This window comes from Nipponia nippon, unplaced genomic scaffold (assembly GCF_047370975.1).
Source record: "Nipponia nippon isolate SJK-2023a ecotype South Korea unplaced genomic scaffold, ASM4737097v1 scaffold_6, whole genome shotgun sequence".
NCBI classification, from domain to species: domain Eukaryota; kingdom Metazoa; phylum Chordata; class Aves; order Pelecaniformes; family Threskiornithidae; genus Nipponia; species Nipponia nippon.
The window spans coordinates 48,906,634-48,920,840 of NW_028262380.1; the positions used below are offsets into that span (position 1 = coordinate 48,906,634).

General features: G+C 39.5%; 1 protein-coding gene across 5 annotated transcripts in view; it reads right to left on the reverse strand.

Annotated features, from left to right (window-relative positions):
• The window catches only part of TRIM2 (tripartite motif containing 2), a 118,449-nt gene that overhangs the window by 76,724 nt on the left and 27,518 nt on the right, over positions 1-14,207 (reverse strand). For 2 of the 5 annotated variants that reach the window (XM_087736962.1, XM_087736957.1), the window contains exon 1: positions 13,494-13,887. The exons of 2 other annotated variants lie outside the window; for them this stretch is intronic. The gene's annotated coding sequence lies outside the window, so the exon portion shown is untranslated. Of the gene's footprint in view, positions 1-13,493; positions 13,888-14,049; positions 14,182-14,207 lie in introns of those variants that run through there. One more of the 5 variants, XM_087736959.1, reaches the window with a different exon arrangement.

Consider the following 14,207-nt stretch of genomic DNA (forward strand, 5'->3'; position numbering starts at 1 on the left):
AGGCCAGGCTTACAACTACTCCTTCCTGCACTGCTGAACAATTGCTGGGATCTCCCCCTAATCTGCCAGCTCCCCAACCAGAACATGCCTGTCTTCAAGGCTTGTCATGTCTCCTCCAAGCTCATCAGTAACACCACACCAAGGATCAGATCAAACAGAGATACCCGCCTGGAACTTAATAGTGTAAATAATGCCACACTGCACACAGAGACTTGCTTCTCTACTTCACAGGACTGCAAAAGCAGCAGACTATTATGAAATTGTAACCGTAACCAAAAATACAAACATTACAGCATTAGAAGCTGTGTGGAAAGAAACAAGGGTTATATGGCTGATGTACATCAACAGCTGTCATATTATTTCTATCCTACCTGAATATCACTGGTGTTCTAGTTAGATCTGGACTAGTGATTTCATCTTTTATACTCCACTATAAAGTGGTAATATTATGTCTTACCTATTTCACATAAGTACTGTGTGGATACATTTACAGTGCTTTGAAGCTCTCACTGAAGGCATTTTGGACATACAAACTGTTACTACTTTCATTATTGATTTGAGAAATATACCCTTCAAAAGCCAATAAACAGGATAACTACTTTGGCAGGATAAGTTTTGTTTAATATTTCCTGCCACCTCTAAGGTCACTCATTCCAAACATAACACAAATGTACTAATAAAAGGAGAGGCACGTCCAAAAATACATGCACTGTGGGTAAAGATTAACTTTGGGGTTGTAGAGTGCAGTAAAACTACGAGCTTAAATTCCATCTCTGCAAGTTCTCTCCCTATTTTCCTTGAGTCCCATCTCCTGGTAAGAGGCGGCTCACAGGCCCCAGTTGCCACAGAGCTCGGAGGAGACCTCTCAAGTACAAACTACTCTTTGCACATACCTTTCATTTGCCATTCAGGTGTGCTTTACCTTACTTGCAGACTGAGGGCCTCTATTTCCCGTCTCACCTGGCAGTCTGGTAGTCTGAGAGTTTTTGAGCCTCAAGGTTTGTCTAGACTGCACTGTGACAGCAGGGTAGCAAGAAATATCAAAGCTAGCTCTAAAACAGTTGTCTAGTATATGTGCTCCTAAAGTACTAGAGAACTCAGCCAAGAAGCAAAGCAAATTAGCCAGTCTTGGACACCATGCTGGCCATAAGCTACTTTGCGCCGTGCTATACTACACTACAGGCATTTCTCTGTTACATTCTGTGAATGAATCTAGTCACAACATTTAAATTCCACTGCTGTTGAGGAGTGATTCATGCACTTCAAGTGGGATTTTTCAAACAGTGCTGAAACACCCCTTAGCTATGATTAGCTTTAGAGTTCACAAAAATATTTCAGAAGGACAAATGTTGTGGCTTTGGAGCAGACCTACTTTCAGAGTGTCAAGTACTTCCAAAAAGAGCCACTGACACCAGCACCACACACATCCACCCTAATTTCAAATTACAAGATGACTCATCTCCAAGGAACACTTTTCTAGATAACAGTATAAAAATTTCCAGCAGTATCTTTGGAACAGAAAAATTGGTATGAAAAAACACGCCACCTCCCTTATTAGGTATGGCCTTTGCAATGTGGGCTGTTCACAAGGAAAAAGAGCGAGCTTCCCCAGTTCCTCACAGTTCTCTATGGACTGAGATGCCCCTGCTCACACAGAACAACTCAAGAGAGATATTCAAAAGAACTCTTTTGTGAAGACCTTGCTGTCATACAACAAATAGATATGATTAATTAGTAGACTGCTTTCAAGATAGCAGTGGCTCCTGCTCCCATTATAAACCCTATTCATCTTGAACTCAGCAGTAAATATCCCACTTGCTTCTTTGGCACAGAACCAAACCTCTGCATCAACTAGAGCAAAGGATGCTCAGAGACCAGGAGGTATTTGCCCATCACAGGAAAAATGCTCAGATTAGCAATGCAGTGACCTTGGTTCAAAGAAAGCACTTTAATACGTGCCTTCCTTTTAAGCATATGAGAACTCCCGCTGATTTCACTGTCACATCAATGAGGTCAGCCACGGATTTATCCAGGAACTAAAAGGAATTAAATCCCTTCACACACACGCTTACCCTGAATAATGGCCAGAGTGGTCTGCGCCTCATGGTGCAGATGTGACTTGTCCCTCCCCACTCCCAGTGTAGATCAGCAGTTTACCTCTCCTTGAAGGAGACTACCCATGCGTTTTATGTCATCTGCCTACTTGCCGAATTGGATTGAGGGGGATACCAAGAAAAATGCTATACCCAGCTTACTTCTACACCCCCTTTCTACCCAGCAAGCCTAGAGAAAGCATGCTAGTCACCTAGCATGCAGAAACACTTAAATCATTTAAACATTTGAAACAGAACTGCAGAGACACAACAAAGGTCAGAATCATTCACTTGAATGAACAAATGCTTTTAAAAGACAATGATGTGTACTTATAGAAGCCTGCAAGCAAACACGACACTCCAAGTTTTCAGTATCCTCATATAACAGGCTAGTAAGTGGGAATTTTGATGAATTCCAGCTGTTCTCAAGTCAGGTGCCTGGTGATTACCCATTCCCCTATAAAAATAGGGCCATGCTAGTTCTCAAGCAAAGCTCTGTTATAGAGGTGTTCTGAACAGTAGGAGAGGGAAAGAAGACCTTAATATCGAAAGACATTACAAACTTTAGCCATGCAGGAGAACGCAATTAAAATATAAAAGTCCCCTGATCCAAATAGCATATGGCTAAAGCTGTCACATAATCAGAACCAAACCACCCCCATGTCTGGATTTAATTATGTCATGCCACTTTATAGCAGCCTAAGAAAACTGAACTGGGGGTCAAAATAATCCCAGAGTAATTCTTCAGTCAATCACATGTGTAAGAACCTGGGTAAAAATGGGTAACAGACAATATCAGCAGACTGAGCATACAAGGGTTCTTATTAAAGGCAAGAACAACAAACAAGTCTATAGACAAATGGCTCACTGCAGAGTGAAAGCACCAATGCTATCACAAATTTCTGTATGGTCTATAAAATTCAAGCAAACCTACTAAACTAATGCGTACTGAAAGAATGGAGTTCTGTTCCATATGCTCTCACTGATTTGAAAAGAAATGGAATTCATGGAATGCTAAAATGCTTCAGAAATATACATTTTGTTTTGAGTTCTGCACATTTTTAAAGCAAATTCTCCATAAGAAAATATTTGTATGTGATTGTACGTTTATATAGCAACTGTAAGTTAAGGGGGAAAATCTACATAAGAACATACTTGCAATTAATATGGAAGAACAAAGGACATGACTGAGAATTAAACATGACATTTAATTTTTTATTCAATGTGAGTCTAAATCAACTAAATTATATCTTTTTATTTGCAAACAAAAATGTCTAGATAGATTTCTTGCAAATGTTAACTGGGGGGGAAGGAACTTAAAGTCTTTTGAAATATTACCTAGCCAGCAAAGAAGTTTGGGATATTGTATATTCTATCTCAAACAAGAAAATAAAGAAAAATGTATGTGCAAAAGCAATACCAATGCTACCTAAATTAATAAAGGTTTTCTGAAGATATGCAGAATTAAATAAAAGCTCTATAACCTGAATCCAGCATCACTATGATATTTTTATAGTGACATGAAATCAGTTCCATCTCAGTCTGCTTTTTGTTCTATTTTTTTAACTGCCATTTTAAAAAAACCCACTTCTTTCAGCATTCAATCTTCTTATTGCTTTAAAAGTAATGAATATGCTGACTCATTCCTTGAGCAAGGACTTCCCGATTTCTGTTAAAAGAGTCACAGCTGCCTGACTGCAGCCCAGTGCTCTACCAGGGCCTTTGTGTTGACCCTGTCTACAACATGGATTAAATTATAGCTTGCACACTGTGATTCTATTTGCATGCAAGGAACAAAATCTGTTGTGAGGCAATATTGCATAGTACCCAGTGTCTGGATGAACAGCAGGCCTTGAAAATATTGTTCATTCACTTGTGCTTTTCTGCATGCTTGTCAAGATCAGCAATGTGGCACATTTAAAGGAGGCTTCTTGCTTTGAAAGGATTGTTTGCTCTTGGTTGCTGACTCAAACTCAAGCTGAAAGAGACCTCACAGAAGGAGGCAATGATAATTGCAATATAATTGCTAAAATTAAGCAATTGCTTGGATTAACGCAGTTACTTTAAAGCTATATTTCTTGGTCATTTTAAGGACAGGTTAAAGCCAGCAAAAAGCACAAGTCAGCCAGAAGGGAAGCTTATCTTGCAGTCAGTCCCACTGGCATCCCTAGATATGACGATGCCTAAAACAAAACACATGTGAACCCCTTGATATTCCAGAGGATTCAAGAGCAGTAATGTGCACAATTCAGAATAAAAGGACACAGGCACTCTGCAAAGGAAATATTCTGCAGATTCAAAAATCTGTTTCAGTTTTGAATGAAGGAAGAAGTTAAATTGTCCCCATAGCTTTTCAAAAAATGAAACGGAAGATGTATGGACTGATCTTTTTGCTTTTCACTTCCTTCCTCATCCACAGTAATCTCAGCCTCTACAGTGAGTTCCAATACCACCTTTTAGAAGGGAAAGAACCCACAGAGATATTTAATACCATCCTCAACAGAATGAATTACCGTTCAGATTTTTCCTAAGAAATCTTGTTACAGCTATACTTAGGAACCTCCCTGCTATGTAGAGGTACTCAATGCCATGATGTCTGCCCAAAGCAGTGTTTTGTTGTCAATTGTGCATTTTCAGTGCATTTTGATAGCATCATCCGTAAGCATGGTAATTTCATATTTCTCCATTAAGTGACCCTGCTTTCAGCAGTTCATAGATTGACAGTCTTTAGTGGCTGGGGTGAATTTTTTCATGCTAGACATTTGCCTTGTTAAAAAAAAAAAAATCAGCCAAAATCATTGAGTTAGTTATTTCTGAGAACAAGACTAAGAAAAATCAGATTGCTTTGCATGATAAAAATTCTAGTGCCTTTATTTGAGAACCATTAAAATCCTCTGCTTTGCAGTAGGAGCCTGAACACTAAACAATAGGGAGAGGCTTTATTCCAAAGAATGCCTATTTTAAAATCGCATGAATATGTACACTAACTTCACTGTGTCCTGATGCATACTCATTTGGGAAATGAATTTTTGGTGTGATATAGGCAGCTTGCTTTCTGTCCTTTCCTAGTGTTTGTGTAGCATACCACTGATACTCTAATTTGTTTTTTGTTTGTTTTTTTTTGTTTGGTTGGTTGGTTTTTATGCTGAGGATGTATTGATATGAGTACATTTGTAGCTATTTATGCTTAGTCTTATTATTTGACACTCATTAACAGAATTACAGAATCACAGAACCACAGAATGGCTCGGGGAGGAAGGATCCTGTGGAGGTCATCTGGTCCAACGCCGCCATTCAAGCAGAGCCACCTACAGCCAGTTGCCCAGGACCACGTACAGTCAGGTTTTGAATATCTCCAAGGATGGAGACTCTACAGCCTCTCTGGGCAAACTCTGCCAGTGCTCAGTCACTCTCAGTGGAAAAACTGTTTCCTGATGTTCAGACAGCACCTCCTGTGTTTCAGTTTGTGCCCATTGTCTCTGGGCCTGTCACTGGGCACCACTGAAAAGAGCCCACCTCTGTCCTCTATGCACCATCCCTTCAGGTATTTGTACACATTGATGAGATCCCCCATGAGACGCCTTTTCTCAAAGCTTAACAGCCCCAGCTCTCTCAGTCCTTCCTCATCGGACAGAGGGTCCCACCCCTTCATCATCTTCATGGCCCTTTGCTGGACTCTCCAGTATGTCCATCTCTCTCATATACTGGGGAGCCCAAAACTGGACACAGCACTCCAGGTGTGGCCTCACCAGTGCTGAGTAGAGGGGAAGGATCACCTCCCTCAACCTGCTGGCAAGACCTCTCCTAATGCAGCCCAGGGTACCATTCACCTTCTTTGCTGCGAGGGTACTAATATTTGAAGAAAGCCTACTTTGGGATGCTAGCTTTTGACACCAGTTAAAGACTTGTGTCGTCATTGTAGAAACAGGTAATGGGTCAAATTCCAACTGTTTTTCTTTTCCATCTACAAACCGCTATAACATCTACAATCTGTAAGAATAACACGCACCTGGATTTGGGCACAAAATTTTTGGTCAAAGAGAATGGAACAAACCTCTAGAAGACATTAGGTGAGAGCAAACAATACACACATTTCTGTTGTGAAAAGTCCTTTCTTCTCCATTCATAAGACTGATCTCTCCTCTCCTATGTAGCAAGCCTCAATCAACAATTACAAAGAGAAGACTGATAACATGTAAAGAGATAAAAATAGAAACCCCATTCAGGTAGGTATTTTGTCCCAAGAAATAAAAAAATATCAAATACTCTGTAAAGGCCTCTAGAGATATCAGTACTGCGGTCAAATTTACATAAAGGGTTGCACCAGAGATGGCCTTAAGTATAAATCTTGCAGCAGAGGAAGATATTAAAGAAGACACATCAAACACAGTTCAGCAAAAGAGGACAGATTAAATTCACAAGGCCCTGAAGGAAACTCTGTGGTATGAGGATAAGTATTCCCATGGGCAGCTCTCTCAGAAGACAATACCTTTACATATTGCCCTACAAAAATTCCCCGATGTGAAATACTGCTCTTTTTATTGCATATTGTACTAACGCTATTTCCTCACTGTCAGGGCTGTTCCTTCCCTATTTACAGCTATGTTAGCGAGCTAAAGACCTCATGGTGGTCAAGAAGTGGGCTTTGGAGGTGAGCAATAGTGGAAGGTCTTGGTCCAGACAGAGCCAGTGGAATCTGTTCAGTGAATGAAGCCAAGTGAATGGAAAAAAGAGACTCCCCTGTCACTGTATTTCTCCAAGTTGGCTCTTAGTGGGATCATACTTTGTCTATAGCAAATACAATGGCCAACAATTGTTAGTAGCAACAATTAAGCCATTCATTGTGCCTTTTGGAAAATGATGGATGGAGTTTCTTGTACCATCCACACCCCAGCTGCACTCTTTATCAATTCCTCCTTCATGAAAGTTGTACTATTTGAGCATCTGTTCTGAATCAGCAGATAAACAAACCACTATGGACTTCTTTGTACACATACCCATTGACAGACAGTCCTGTAAAGAAACAGCAATCCATTGACCTAGAGAATTGCACTGTCAGTGTGATAGGCAGCCCTACACCTACTTTTAACCTCCATACCTGATTAAACCAATCAGTTGAAGGGCTCTCTTCAGCTCTCTTTACAAACACCTTTATTTAGATAGTTCACCAGAAGCACAGAAGATGACATAGTGATGTTGTGCCACTTGTTGCTCTGGTAACACTCAAACTTTCCCCAGTTATAAATGGAGGGGAAGTATATTTACAGGAAAAGGCTTTCCAGACAATAGGATCAGAGTAGTGTGGGGTCTCTGCTGCTGAAGGATCTAAGCAATCATTTCCCAGCTCCATAAATCAGGGCTGCATAACATCAGCTCTGATTTCTCCTAGGGCCAGCTAGCTGAGGATCAAGGAGCATCAAAGAGTTTTCTTCTTTCTGCTGTCCACAGCATTTGCCATCAGGTGAGGTCCTCTCTGTGTCTAACTGCCCTCACATCTTCAAGAATAACACAAAGCAAAACCTTTCAGAAGACATTTTAAGGACAGAATCATTTTTTAAAAGCATTACCCTAAGCCAATGATGTGGCCTTTTGCTGCCCCAAGAGGATAAACTCATTCTTCCCGAGAAATAAAAATAACAGTGTTTTGCATGGTGGTCCTACCTTACCTACACTCTCTGATGCTGACCAAGAAATGAACATTTCTGGAAAAAGGAATTAGCTGCAATTATTATTTCAGTGCATGAACAATCAAGGTCAGAACCAAAGCAAAACATCACGAGTCTCCTAACAATTACAATGAAAATAAGTACTTCTTTCCTCATCGATAATTATTGATTTCTAGAAGACCTCCGATGCCCATAGCATGGTGTTCATTATAAGCACTATACAAAGCTATCCATGTTACAAGCTTCACTCTGTTAACTCTCAACATGCTCTTAAAAAAAGCTGAACAAATTATCTGTTTCTCATTTTAAATTGCACAATCTTAATTTTATAGAGAAAAAGAGTACTTTTGCTATTCCACCCAGTAAGAACACTGATGGTTGGAAGCCCCTCTGGGGTAAAATTTTGCCATGAGAATATGCGGTATGAGTTACATTCACTCGTAGGATGGCTATGTCTTGGCCCAAGGTTAATATGTACATTGCCCTGGGAACTCCAAACTTGCTAAAATAATTTGGGTGTTAATTGATCTAATTCTTTAATCAATTTTCAGCCTCATTGCTTCACTTTTACATAGCAATTACCTAATGCCTCAGCATTAACTAATGACTAATTTAAAATCTGTCTGAGGGCTACACATACGGTAAAAAAGCTGTAACAACCTATGGATTCAGATGTCAGTAGGGCAACAGAATGTCAAGGGAGTCGATGTCAACCTCCTCTCTCAAAAAACTAGCCCTGCCACCTACTTCTCTGCATTTTGCCAAGACAGAGCTGAAGACACATATTTCAGTGAACCTATTTCCATCCAAAGAAGAATGGAAGCTGGTTCATTACAATGTATTCAACAGAGGTAGCTCACTTTCAGTCTGTAGACTCTCTCGGTTCTTAAAAAGGCCCCCTGCGTGAGTGAATTCCCACTGAATTGAAGGCAAGGGGAGAAACATAACAGAAAAAGTATTTAACTTTTCTTAATTACTCCCCTAGATATGTAAAGGAAACTCAAAAGTATGGAAGCCTTTAAATTAAGACTATACATCTTTCTAAAAAACAAACAAGCTGCAGTAATTTGGTTATTTCTGATTTACTGTCTTTAAAATTAGGTCATTACTTTTAGGAACGCTTTGAAATACATGAATGACAGAACAGGATTTCAGAATGTTCTTAACATTAATCCATACCACTCCTGGGGATAAATTATTTTGCCTTTGACCTTCTAGCTTATCCATTTGGGAATTATATTATTGTCTCATAAAAAAAAGAGGCACCTGTCTTAATATTCCTGAACTAATGAGTTCTGCAAAATCTTTTCAAAATACTAGCTAACTAGATTGATAAACTACTGCTTTATCCATCAAGATCAAGCTGGATTTATGATTAATTGCATGCTTGCAAATAATCTTTCAGACTGTTTTATTCTTTTTTTTTTTTTTTTTTTTTTGCATACAGGGAACAAAGACATTTGATGAGTACAATAGCCCTTCATGTTTGGCAGCTTGCATTCGTATAGATTCTTTCAACTGCTTTATGGAAGGGACAGCAGTGCCGCTGTCAATATATTTAAATTTTGGTTGACACCAATGCCCACTGTTAGTTTTTAATATGTCACCATGGTTATACAAGTTGCAGTGTCAATGCAAAAAGAGATATTATTGCAAAGTATAGTTTCAAACTGAAATTAAAAAATCCTGGGAAATTCAAGGTATTGTATCTTTCCAACAGCACCTTGGCCCTCTGGGATCCTTTAGATTTTTTATTCCTGCATATGCAACTAGGTTTATAACTTCATAATCAAAATGGCACTTAGAAATCATAGTGCTTTGCACAATATAAATTTCCAGAAAGAATATGCAACTTTGCTCAGTTATGTCAGTTACATTGCTCAGTTAAGTTATAGCTTGTCTTCACATGCTACAGCCTTGTCTCATGAAGGATGATCTGAAGAGTGTACAAACTGAATAAATGAAACACCTTCAGAATGGAATAGTGTATTATAGTATGGCTTTGTAAATTAGAGAGTTGTTCTGACTGATTTCAGATGGCAGATTCAGTCCTAGTTTACAGGTATAAAAACTACTACGTACCTTACACCATACCATTCAAACAAAAGGTAGCAGAAAAAGTGATGTTAACAGATGTGTGACTTCTCTTGAAATCTACTTGTAAGATGGGTAAGGAGCAGAGAGATGGGAAGAATTGGTCTTACAGAAAATACAGATGAAGACTCTCATTCCATATTATAATCCCCACTGTTCACCTGCCCGAATCACAGTATATGGTCCATGATGAGTCAATTACCGTCTGACGGTCATGTGGCATGTTGCTGCTATTTCATGTCAATAATTAACATTCAAATTTAGATCCTGTAAATAACTGCAGGTGAACATGCTTCATTAAACTCAATAATGAATATTATTACCTTAGTAACTAAGTTTATCATGACCCTTATTAACTTAGTAATTGACAATAGTGTCTTAATGATTTTAAGGGGAATCTTCATCAGTTGCCCACAACTATTTTGTAATTATAGTCATGTTTTGGTCAGTTGAGTTAATTTCAATTAATATACTTCATTAACTTAATGGCTAAACATTAACAGCCTCAGGGTGATACTCCAAATTAATCAGTAAGACGGCTTTGAAATAAGGTCACAGTAAGTGTATGTCATTTTCTTATTTTAATTACATGCAATTTCAAGCCCATGTCTAGGCAAACTCTGGTATCCTGATGACCAATTCAGTTACAACATACTACTGACATCTGTATTCTGAATTCAGATAAAAAGCCAAACAAGAAAGGTGGTAACTGTATCATAAGGAGGTTTTGCTTTATTTTTAAAATAGCTTGTAAAGCAATGTGGGGCCAAGGATTACCTTCTGTTTCTATACAGTACGTAGCTCAGTGACCTTCCAATAAAAGTGTTCCTAGATGCTACAGAAATAGTAAAGAGTAATAATAATATAAATACAGATTAAAACGATAATGCCATTGGTACAAGTGAGAATTTCGTATCAGGTGTAATGACTGATGTTTAATGAACTGATCTGACACTGCACAGGTTCTTAGGAAACAACCAAGCCCTGTATAATTGGATTTAAAAGAAATTACAGCTCTTGATGAATATATTCAGTTATTTTCCTCAGATCTTTTTCTTCATGCAAAGCCCACAGAAAACAGCAGCATGCTTACTTTATTTTTTCTTTAACATTATCAGGGATGATTAAATAGATTGTGCCTACATGTGGCTTGCCTTTTGAAGATCAAAATCCAAAACTCAGCCTAGGTATCTGTGTTGTGATAAGTTACATTAATTGGTACCTCAGTCACGTTTTTATTCCTCAACTAGATGAGCATAATGTCTTCTTCCAAACAGATTTTTTTAAGTCTGAGTAAGTCTCCAATCACAGAAATGCTTGTGGCAAACCAGATAGAAATTTGAAGACAGGAGGAAGGGAGAAAGGAAGGGAAGGAGGAAGGATTAATTTCTGTACAATGTTTATGGGAGTTTGTCATTACCTACCTTTTTTGCTTCGTAATTCTTCCTGTAGGGAATTAGGAGAAAGGAGGAGTGATCATGGAATACTGACTGGAAAGAAAAGACCAACACGGAGACTTAGTCTTTGCTATGACCACAGAAGAGAGAAGGTGGTCGTGGAATGCAGTGTTCCCAGTTTTAAAGGGCCGGGGTGGGGGGGGGGCAGGACACACTCCCTTTAGGAGTAGAAGTGAAGAACATTGAAACACAGTTAGAAAAAGTTGCTTGCTTGTAGTAAGAGAGAGAACTTGGAGTGACACAGAACTCATGCCTTGAAAGGGAAGGAAAAAAAGGAAAGAAATACTGGAAAGGACTATATTCCTTTTCAGCATCTTGATAAGTAACAATGGATTTGGCACCATTAAATCTGGCCATTGACTGCTTTGCAGGGGTTACCTGTGTTGGCAGCTCACCCTGTACTTTGCATGGAGAACACTGAGAATTTTTTTGAACTGTGGCCAGTTGCAAACCGGACAGAAAAGACTGGTCTGGTGCAGTCACTGGTTTATCCTTTCTTATTCTCCAAGTGAGGTCAATCACAAGGTGAACAGGCTAGTTCCCTGATCAGCCATGCACACTGCCAGGCATTCCTACAGGCCAAGGTAAAGGATCAGGCAGTTTCACACCTCCCAGAAATATTTATGCGGCGGGGGGAAACCAACAAGGCAGGCAATCATAGTGTCACTGATCTGTTTACCAGGGGTAAAGGTATCTGAGAAGCTGACACACCAGCAAGCATGGGAATGCTCACACCTCAGTGCCTTCAAAGAAAGTTACAAAGCATCGATGCATGTAATAGCAAATGAGGTTTCAGCTCAGGGCTGCAGCACCAAGAACTGCAGGGGACTGTTTAATATTCAGTGAGCATATGCCTAAAAAGTCAGTGCACATGCTATCAGCATTTCAGCATCCTGCTGTGCATCAATGAACTTTGCTTAGGCTTCATCAGGATTCATTTACATTGTGGATAAGAGATTTGGGAGGAAAACTGGTATACAGTGCAAAGTGCAAAAGAAAAGGGAAAAAGCTGCTTTTCTGGACATCCATCAGGAAGATGCCTGAGCAGATTATAAACAAAACACCTCTGAAATTTTCCAACCATGTCCCAGATCTTCCCAGAAGAACTTCTGAAATTATTCAGGACACATATGAGTAATTTCTCTACATTTTAGAGATTTAGGCAGGGGCTTTCAATGTTTAATCCAGGCAAGCAGTGGATTAACTGCCTTCAGCTGAAAGCCTGCCAGCTGACAACCCTTCCCCACGCACATGGCATTTGATGTCTGCCATTTTAATATTTTGACATTTTTGTGAGACACATTGTCCTGAAAGGTCACCACTTGTCTCAGCCGTTGGCTGGCTGCCACTCAGGCTTGGGAAGTTTAGCTCCACAGCTGTCATCAAAAATGACCATTTTCACAGCTAAGTTTCAGCTAAGAATTTCTGCCTGTATATGAGGGAAAAGGAGACAAGGAAAGAGAAGCTCCAAAACCACCTCTCACTTGCTACAATGAAGACAGCATTTCTACATATATGTCTGTAAGATGAGGCTGAAGTATTGCAAAAGCAGCTTATAAACAACAGATTGACCAAACATACCTGTGTTACAGCAGCATTATCAAGGGGGTTATACCATAAATATGTTTATCCCTCCATGTGCAGCAAACAACACAACATATAAACTCTCTCCCTAGTCCCTTAATGGCAGTCACCTGTTAACTGTGATAATGTCATTTTCACATGGCTCATGAAAAGCTTACAGTATCACAATGGTCCCCAAGAAATAACAAAACCTGTAAATAAAGCAAGAAATGTGACATGGCAACACAAACAAACAGCTACAGCCTGCATTTATCTGACATTTGTACTTGGTAGTGATCACAGGCTGTTTTCAATAAACAGATTTCATTCGCAGCACAGTAAGAATTCACTAGCCATAAACTCAGTAGGACAATGGCACTACAGAAGCTTTGAATTAGAAAGGAGAATAAAAACCAAGATGCTGTTTCTTCAGTGCTATGAGACCAAAAAACACTAACAAATACCAATTCTCTTCCTTACAGCATCACCACAACACTGAGAAACCTTCAGCTCCGCTGCTTCCCAACCACCTTACTATCCTGCCTTCCTGCCACATAGCAGATAAAGATCGTCTTCATGTACAGACAGAGTGAGATTGGTGAAAAACATGCATTGCTCACCGTGCTACGTTCATTGTTCTTATCAGGTCAGATGCAGACTTACTGGTGCCCCTTATGATGACTATTTGTTTATGCTTCTGATAATAAGGTACTGTCGATTTTCTTAATGAGAAGTCCAGGTCTGCATTTATGGATTTTTAAAGAAAAAGATTCCAGGTGAAAAATACCATGGCAGATTTCTCTCCTATGCGTTCACAAGCCGTCTATTACTGCCGAAGTATCTTTCTCACTGTATATCTAATGTCGTCTCATCTAAGCAGAAAACCATCTCTCTAGAAGTACCTCCTGCATTGGCTTGGCTTCTCCCCTCACAGACAAAGTGACAAGCAGACGTTCCCAAAATCAACAAACACAACTGCAAACTATTCGTTCCGGAAAGCTTTCATGCATCCCTTTCCCTCAGTAGCTCTTCCACTGAAAGCCAGAACAATACTGCAGAGAAGCTTTCCCTGTCAGGATGTTTTCAGCTTTCATCTCTCTGCTTTTTCAAGCAGAACACTGAGGTAGAAACCCTGATTAGCAATCTGAAAGCACCACACAGGCAAGGAATACTTACATTTGCAACTGTATTTGTAATATTTGCGCACTGATCCAGCGACTGATGATTACAAAGAAGAGAAAGAGCTTTTTAGGCTGCCTTTCAAGCCTCGCAGCAGTGAAAAGAAGGCTGTTATCTGAAAGCTACTCATTTTCTATATGCTGTGCTCTACTTGC